This window comes from Cololabis saira, chromosome 2 (assembly GCF_033807715.1).
Source record: "Cololabis saira isolate AMF1-May2022 chromosome 2, fColSai1.1, whole genome shotgun sequence".
NCBI lineage: Eukaryota > Metazoa > Chordata > Actinopteri > Beloniformes > Belonidae > Cololabis > Cololabis saira.
In genome coordinates this window covers 30,695,129-30,704,874 of record NC_084588.1, presented here as the reverse complement: position 1 = coordinate 30,704,874, position 9,746 = coordinate 30,695,129, and the positions used below count along the sequence as shown (strand labels likewise).

Genomic DNA, 9,746 nt, shown 5'->3' with positions numbered 1-9,746 from the left:
GTCTTGGTTTTGGTGCAACACCATTGTTTTTAACCAATAAATTAACATTTATTTCAGATGCTCCTTCTTGTTTCTTTTTTGTTTTAAGTGTTGATTTAACTCTCTCTGTTTTGCCAAAGAAAGTCTAATTTTGTCACTAATAAACAGTATAACAGTGTTTCCCGACCCTGTCCTGCGTAGACGTTTCACTGCATCAACACACCTGATTCTAATTAAAACTCGTCCAGGTCTGCTCAAGTCTGTTAATTACAATCCACAAAGTAAACTGGTTGTTACATTTCAACAAATGTCGGAAGGGAGCAGTTAAGTAGGAACAAACCTTTTTGGAGATTCGTGAGTAGTTTTGTTTTGTATCTGTTTTCATAATGTTGTTTCGTTTTTGGTTAATGACAGAAGAGGGCGCTGTGCCGCAGTACTGAGGCTGCAGTACTGAGAGCTCCATAAAAGATGCTTTCAATGTGTCCAAATAATTCACAGATGCAGCAAACGCGTTCATCTAGTTGTGACAGTGTTTTGGCATGAGTCACAAATTGTGGTACATGACTTGAAGAGTATGAAATGTTGGAAAACCAGGAAGCAATATCAGTGACAAATGTACAAAAATGATAGGATCTTTTTTATGAATCTTAAATATCCTTCAAAGGTCTTTTTAAATGTGCTTTGAAATGTTTAGATCCCACCAATAATTTTGAGGAGATGACAATTTTTCCATATAAATTTGGATAATTTATATCCAAATAATTGACCGGGAGGGTAAATCAGCATCAGTCACTTCTCATGCTGTTTCCCTGGGTTTACTATGACATTAGTCTGGTTACATATCTGCTACTATTCATTATATGTTTTGTATAATGTATTATTTTGTATAACTTTTGGTATATCCTCTCCTGGGGTCAAAATTCAAGTACCAGTACCTGTGTACCCGAGCAAAGGGGTGGTACCTTACACAGGATGAACATGAAACACATGGACAAGCTTGAATCAGAATTACTTTATTGATCCCTGAAGGGAAGCTGCTTTTTGTTACTGAAGCTCCTACATAAATACTTGTTTGTGAGTAGAGCCTCCTGTCCAGTGCCTCAGAAATTATGGACTGATTCACAAAATCATTTCCATTTCAATTGGAGTCTGATATGTCGAGCAACCTGGGGTTTGACAGGAACTTTCTTTTCACACATCCTACCAGTGTACGTTATTAAGTGTCACATAAAGCAAATGATAGTTTCCTACATTTGGCACTTATTCACCCCCACTGGATATTGAGCTCGAGCCTGTTAAAACACAGGACCCACAAGCTCAGAAAATGGCAACATGGCAAAGTTTGAAAAATGGTTTCTTTCCCATCTGCACTGAAAAACAAACAAATGAACAAAAGAGAGCATTTAAGATAGAGCTCTACCTTAACCATTATGGTGAATTTCACCACGGGGCAAGAATGGGCTCCAAGTTCTGATTGATTGACCAAATTTTGTTAATCCAATCAGCAGTTGAATATTTTTTTTCTTTTCTTTTCTAACCTTAGATTTATGTTGGCAGAATCCAGCCTGCTTCCTTAGTCATCAATGGACTGTTTACTTTCCACTGTGCTGTGCATGCTGTCACCAGATGCCAGTTATATCTGGAGCGATTTGGCAAACCAAGAGTAAAAAATGGTGCTGACACTACAGGCATTTCTGCTTTAGAAACCACCAAACATCACTTGTGCAAGGCACTTGTGCAAGGCACTTGTGCAAGGCACATTTGCCTTGCACAAGATAACAATGGCCCATAGTTATTAGATATTACATTTGCTTTCTCAATTTGACATGCTCCAGGTTGCATCATTTGTTTGGTGTGTTTTGCAGCATCATGTGAGAGCTCCATCTACAACTCTGAGGTTAGTTTCTGATTCATTGGAAGGCAAAAGCGGCCATTGCACGGCTCTCTAGAGCACTGAGACCACCTTAGATCAGCTCCCAATCAAAACCCTCAAACTCAAACCTAGATTGAATTATCTCTTAAAAAATAAAGGCTGCATATAAAACAATCTGTGATGAGTAAAATCCTAAATTAAATTTTTAAAGGATAAACTACCCAGTTGTTTTAGGTTTTTTTTACAGCTAGCCCATTTTAGACCAATTTCAGATCAAAACAGCATACACAGATGAGTCAAACCTGGATTAATATATTATATTTTACATAGTAAAGACTACAGAATTCAAGGCAAAGTTTGTTTTGGTGTCTTGTCCTTGACTGTTCAATGTTTAGGCGTGTTCTTGGCTCTTGGCAGCTCCCACACACCTGTTGCAGATTTCATCCACCGAACCAACCTTGAATACCAGGTCGGTGCAGCCATTCGTTGCCAGACTGATCTGTCCTCTACAGGGAGCTAGCGCCTATGATCAACTATACATCCACTTCCATTGTTACGCGCTGTGACACCCAGCTCTACCTCTCCTCTAAACCCACCTCCACCTTCCTGCCCCCCTCGCTTTCTGTCTGTTTACAGGAAATCAAATCCTGGCTCTCCTCCAATTTTACTCAAACTCAACAGTGATAAAACTGAGGTGCTCCCCGTTGGTTCAAAATCCGCTCTCAATAGGACTCCCGGTTTCACAATCTTCATTGATAACTCACCATCAATCTTCAAATCCCATCTAGAAACCCACCTGTTCAAACTAGCCAACTCACTTTAATTTCTCCCCCTCTAGGCTATTACTGATTCTTGATTTTATTTCAGATTTTATTGCATTTATATTGTCTTTTTTCTTTTTTTTTTGCTCTTTTAATCTGTGTTGTGTGCACTGTAAAGTTGACATGAGTGCCCTGAAAGTTGCCTTAAAAAAATGTAACGTATTATTAGGGCCCGAGCACTTACAGTGCGAAGGTCCTATTGTATCTGTAGGAAATGTTCTCGTTTTTTTTTTTCCCTTCTTCCGATGAAAGGAGGGCCTTTTTGCCCCCCTAAACATGCCCCAAAAGTCACCAAATTTTGAACGCAAGCCAGGCCTGGCGAAAAATTTGATATTTCATGGTTTGCATTAATGGGCGTGGCCTAATGGCTCAACAGCGCCCCCCGGAAAACTTTGTGCCTCAAGTCCCACAATACGGTTTGACACACATGCACGAAAATCGCTACACACCTGTATCATGTCGCAACTTAAAGAAAAGTCTCTTGGCGCCATGGCCGAAACCGAACAGGAAGTCGGCTATTTTGAACATTTTGAATTAATCGTTGTCATTTTGGCGAAATTTATGCCATTTCTTCAGCCGCTTCAGAGCCCGAACTGTAACGTGCACCCAGGTGTGTTATACATCAAAATGTTCATCTCCATCCTGCGAAGACATGCATTACTTTTCTCTTTCAAAAGCGTTACCATGGCGACGCTAGACGCCAAAAAGCGCACCCCCACTTCACCTGATTGGTCCATATTTGATAGTTCCCCAAAAGTCACCAAAGTTTGCACGCAAGCCTCTAGGCCTGGCGATAAATTTGATATTTCATGGTTTGCATTAATGGGCGTGGCAAAATGGCTCAACAGCGCCCTCTAGAAAACATTTCTCTGACATAACTTTTGAACGGGTTGTGATAAAGACATGTGGGTGGTGTCATCGGACTCTGTATTGAGTCCTGGACCATAATTGGTGAAAATTAGCCCCGCCCCTTCTTCTGATTGGTTGTCCCTATTTTCTGCTATAACTTTTGACATAGCTTGTCGTGGGTGGTGTCATCGGACTTGGTATTGAGTCCTTGACCTTCATTGGCCTGAATTAGCCCCGCCCCTTCTTCTGATTGGTTGTCCCTATTTTCTGTTATAACTTTTGAATGGTTTGACATAGAGAGTCGTGGGTGGTGTCATCCGCTAAATGTCCAGGCCTGAAGACATCTACATGCAAGTCATACAACCGCTTCAACTATTCAGCGCACTTTGCCCAAGGAGATGCTGTATGGGAGAGTAATGTGGCAGAAGCCTTTTCTGTACACGTCACAAACAGAGTTAAGGTATGCTAAAGCATATTTAGTTACACAGGGGGTGATTTTTTTTGGACCACGTCAGGAGAGTTTATACACAATATAAGGTATATAAAATATGACAGTCGGCTAAACCATTATCACTTGATTATGTACAATTTACTCATGCTTCTGTGGCAAAGCGTGGCGATAATGGGGGTAAAGGATAAATTAAAGGCCAACAATATGACACCTGGGGAACCCCACAATACGTAAACCTGAAAGCAAATACAATGAACCAGGAATCTGAAAAAAAGCGACACAGGTTCAGGAATGAGGAAGCAGAGATTCAATAAGAAAATAATTTTATTGAACTAAGGCTACAAATTAAAACTGAACCTAAAAAAAATGAATGGTAAGAGCTAAGAAAGAACTGAGCATCCTGGGTGTGTTCAGGAGGATAACGATAAGGATCAAGGATAGACAATAAATATATGAATCATGTAAAATAAAAATGAGAAAGAAAAAATCGAATAATTTCCACTCACTTCGGATCATTTGGAAATCTGGCCCCGATTTCTGTTCACGTGATCGGATCAGGACGTCCCTATTTGCTTCACCTTCAGCTCTTTAGTTATTTTTATGTATAACTTAGAGCTGGAAATTTACAATCAGTCTAGCTGAAATAAATCTATAAAAGGTGATTAACGACTGCACCTGGGTACTGGTCTTTTGTCAAGTGGCTAGTGTCGGCTGTGATAATCATGCAGACAGTATTCTTCTTGGTTCTGCCGAATATTTCATTTAACATTTCTATGAAATTTTCCCTTTTGATTCTTTTCATATGCAATGTCAATTAACATGATGTTTTCAAAGAAACTTAACAAGTGAAAGCACAAAACCGATCACAGTAAATATAACACAATAATAATCTTTACATTAAAATTAGATTCATGAATTCTTTATTATGCGTATTACCACATTTTTGGAGTGTTTCTTATGGTTAAATGGATGTTAAAGCTTTCTCCCAGAACAAACTGCTCTGTAATTTCATTAATTTAACTTCCATTCTTCTCTTGCTTGAAGGACGTCTATTTACTTGTGACTAACTGCGACTTTGCTCTTTTGTTGAGCTTTTCAATACTGATCATTTTCAAAAAAGCTTCAGTTTTATGTCACCTACCAAAGCTTTGTCAGATTGTCCCCGTAGAGTTCAGAGTATTCCCTGTAACAAAAAACCTTTTACATATATTTTAAACATTAATAATTATCCATTTAACATCTAAAATAATTGTATTTTTATTGTCAAGGAAATATTTCCCCCCCCGATGTATACATGACTGAAGTAGTCACTATTTTTTAAAGTCTTTACTTCAAATGATTTAAGGAATGTCTATGAAAAAATGTAAAACCTTTGTATTTTATGACTTCTAATCATTTGTTTTATTTCATGTTCATATTTCAGGTCTATATATCCCAAGATAAACATTTAAGTTGATATTTACAGCTCCAACATTTTAAATGCTATGTTAAAACTATTCATACCAGTGTTTGGTATTACAGATGACAATAATTAATATTTCTCTTCAAAACAACTATTCTTCTTTTTTGGTTCTTTTTACTTTACACTTTGTATAATTGTTTTTTCTTTGTGTTAAATGTTTTATACATGCTAGAGATATCCCCGAATGGTAACTTAATTAGAAACCAAACAATAAATGTTAATAACTGCACAAGAAAATATCCAACTTTTAAGTTACAAGAACTTACAAATGTTCTCCCTGAGCTACAGTATTTTTTTGGCTTTGATTTGTCCTCTGGAGCCCAACAGCCCACCAACAGTCAGACACAAACTATTGACTGCTCTTGAACGCACCAAAACACAGTTACTGCTGCTGTCTAAACACCTTAAAGATCAACTATTGAGGATTTCTGTGTCACTGTGGATCACAGGAGAAGGCCTATTGATCCAGCAGACATAGATTTGGAGCCATGTACAGTTACATGAATGTAAATAACCCTGGAGGGAGTTTGGTCTCACAGCTGAAGTTCAACACCATGTGACTGCTTTACAGCGGGGTCAGAATGATGCCAAAACTATAAAGTGCTCTGAAGAATGAACAACAAATTAAAAGAAGGGGATTTATTGAGAACATTTGTCTAATTCATGTAAATATTCCTCCTAATACTGTCTTTTATTTTCATGCACCGCATGTTAAGAGTGCAAAGACGTGTCCTATCTCATACATTTTTGAAAGTTTTCCTATAACAATTCAGGCCTGTGCTCTCCCATAAATCTATCATAGATACCTACTCTGACTCAATAATGAACTTAATGGAGAAGTTAACCAGTATTTCTGAAATACAAAATGTACAGTTTGTACAGGATTTAAAATTAAAATTCATTCGTCCCAAACAAGTAATTTATCAGCTAACAAATATTATTGCAACTATCCAGTACCAGAAACCCCTTAAGTTTTTGAGGTGTACATTGTGTCATCCAGTCTCTAAATGGTTTCTTAAGAAAATGTCTACACTTCTGTTGTTATAGGACACTCATTTTTGAGCCATTGTGGTGAAAGGAAAACTGAGCTGAAACACGAGCCCTTTGAATCCTGGCTTTTCTTAATGGAATATGTTCTGGGTCTCTGGACAGCGCCCAGAGACAGCTTATGTAATAATAGACGCTATATAAATAAAATTGAATTTGAACTTATTTACAGTCTTGCTGCGCGTAATGAACTGTCACCGAAAATCTACAATTCTGATCTGTTTTCCCATCTCTGGGAGGTAGACAAAAAGGGGTGAAATGCTCTAACCAATCATAGAATTTCTAGCAACGTTCTGATAATGAGTTCCATACTTAACACCATCACAAGAAAGCAGGAGAAAACCAAGGCAACACATTTATTCTGCACACATTTCTTTCTTAACAACTTAACAATGTTAAATTAGGAAAATTAAGAAATAAGATTTCCTTACATTGGTATAGAGACAGTGCTATAGATAGCTATATCCAACAAGTACAAGGTAATAATTATGTCACAATATGGACATTATTGGCTCTCAAGTGGGTTGGTGACTTTGTTACTGTGCACCCTGATAACCAACTCGGTGAGATTCAGGCAGGTCAGCTTGCCAATGTTCTACCATGATAGAAAGTGTCTTTTAATCTCGCAAATATCATGTATTGTGCAACAGGCAGCAACAATCTTTGAAACAAAAGCTGTTGACATACAAATTCTCTTGGCCAAACATCTGCAGCGACCTTTCAAGTGGTTGCACCCACCACCGTCCTTGCAAAGCTTGAACAGAAACTGAAGGTTTGCTCTTGTTTGATAGTGAATAGTGGCAGGTGAATACTTTCATAAGCCATTGTGTAAGATAATAATAATAACCACTTTATTTGTCAGTATACATGGAAACACACTGAAAAATGTCCTCTGCTTTTAACCCATCACCAGTTAGACTAGAAGCAGTGGGCTTCCTTTATTCTGGCACCCCAGCAATTAGGGTTAAGGGCCTTGCTGAGAGCCAAGGTGGTATATTTTGGTTGCCATCTTCAGGGCTTGAACCTGGGTCCTCCAGACCCAAGCCCACCTCTGTAACCATTAGACTCCCCAAAAATGATCAGGGAACAGCGTGAACGCAGTCCCCCACTACCACAAATTATGCAGTCGAGATTCCCACATTTGGGCAATTCGCAAAGGTCAGCACAGCCGAAATGTAATGGCTTAGCCTCGCCTTTGGTGAACCACCTTCTTGATCATGGTATCTCCCCTGCCAGGTAAGTATAAGAGGCTATGCAGGTTCATCACTGATGTGGACGTTGATTTCCACTCTATAGTCATGACTCTGTGGATGGAGCTGTAGCGATACATATACTTACACATGTACCTTTATGCATAAAAGGACAAAGATAATACGTTCATACTCTAAAAGAAGTTCTGAAATACCATTTATCATTGTGTAAACAATTGTTTGTACCATATAAGGTAAAATTATTTATATAAAGCAGTAGATTTATGTAGAACTAGGGATATAGACTTTTGATTGGTGGCAAGCTATCTTTTATCACTTTGTTTGTGGAATTTTTTGATGAAAGACCAAGAATTTTGTTCTAGTTCAAGTCTTTAAAAGCAAACAGGGTAGTGTTAGTGGAACATTTTTACATAAATATTACTGAATATCAGTATACTAGTGCCCTCTGGAGACAATATAGTTCATGAGGCCAGATTAAAAAACAGCTGCTAAAATCCAGAATTCCTCACTGTTTCTTTATCAACTACTGTCAGGCGAACATTAATAAGTCTTGATTGCAGGCTGTCTGGATACAAAGACACCCATGCAGCCTTTGACTTCTTCAAAAAGAAGAAAGGGATTTCTTGCATGTTTACTTTGATTAAGTTGTGCTGTGAAGTCATTCGTATATGGATCTTATGATGTGCTAATATGCGAGCCTGCATTTTCACAAACACTATGCTTAGTGTCTTGCAGTTGAATGAATACATCTAAATGAATGAAGTGAATGAATGAAGTTTATTCAGTCATTGCAACACAAAAAACACAAAAAAAAAACATTGTACACAGCATTAACTATTAAACCAAAAAAATGTGTTGAACAATAACTGAAAAGGCATAGGCAGAAGCAAACTGCTTATAAAAGCCTATCCTATATTAACAACTTTCTATTTTTGGCTACCAACCTCCAGAAAACCAAAAAGAGAATAGAAAAGCAAAGAAACAACAAAAGGCAAAGAAACAATAGAAAAGCAAAGAAACATTGACAGATGGTCAATTGCACTTATAAGCTTCAAAAATAGCTTTACAAACCATTTTCTTAAATACAACAAAAGAATGTCTAATCTAATCTAATCTAATCTCTTCTGTTTTACCGAAACAGTCTGTATGATTTGTTTTTACACTTATTAAGTTTAAGTTTAAATTTTGCAGAAAATTTACCAACAAATTAAAAAAGTTTTTTTATTCTTTTTCACTCATTTCAGTGATCACCTCACAAACACCTTTTACACACAGCTGTACAGGAAGAATAACAGGAAAGAAAAGGTGAAATATAGGTTATGTTATTGTGAACACATTAGCATTGTGTAGTTTTCTGATGTTGTTTGTACTTTGGTTGGAAAGAGGGACAAAACCAACTCTTTTATTCCATCCGACAGATCCTTTCATTTAGAGGCTAATGTTGAGACCATCATTCGGTGCGAATGATGGTTGTTTCCATGGTGACACTCACTTGCGAGAGGACACAGACCTTCATTTTTGTTTGATTCAGGGACAAAACTGATGATTCAGGTAAGGTCATACACATATCCTAATGAAGAAAGGACGTTTTGATTTCATTGACTGCTGCTTTTAGCCAGGTAACTGATTGTCCAGAGGGACAGTTAGCCTCAGTTATTTCCATACTCAAAACAGACTCTCTCTGTACATCCTTTCTTTCATTGTTGTTCCTTGTGTTTTGATTTGTGGCCCCAATTTAAGAACATTCACTACTTACCTTAACACCCTTAACCTCAGCTGGGTTTCACTGGCACTGGTGTGGCTGGGATGCTGTAAAAACTGGGAGTTCTCATTTGTTTTATTTCCCATGACTAGTTGCAGTATGTAATGAGAAAATAACTAATGAGAGATGACGAATGGAATATCTGAGTGGTAATTAGCCGTCTCCTCCTTCCCCCGTGAGAACGCACACCTTTGAAATACTTCCATCTGGCTCCTCTGATGTTGTTTCTCACACATCTTCCTGTTTCCTTGTCACCCTGTGCATTTACTGGGCTGCTCATATTTTTGCACA

General features: G+C 37.9%; 1 non-coding gene across 1 annotated transcript; it reads right to left on the bottom strand.

Annotated features, from left to right (window-relative positions):
- Positions 1-7,562: 7,562 nt before the first annotated feature.
- Positions 7,563-7,726, bottom strand: LOC133422064 (U1 spliceosomal RNA). Its single transcript, XR_009770721.1, has one exon. It is a non-coding gene; the product is annotated as a U1 spliceosomal RNA (small nuclear RNA).
- Positions 7,727-9,746: the final 2,020 nt, after the last annotated feature.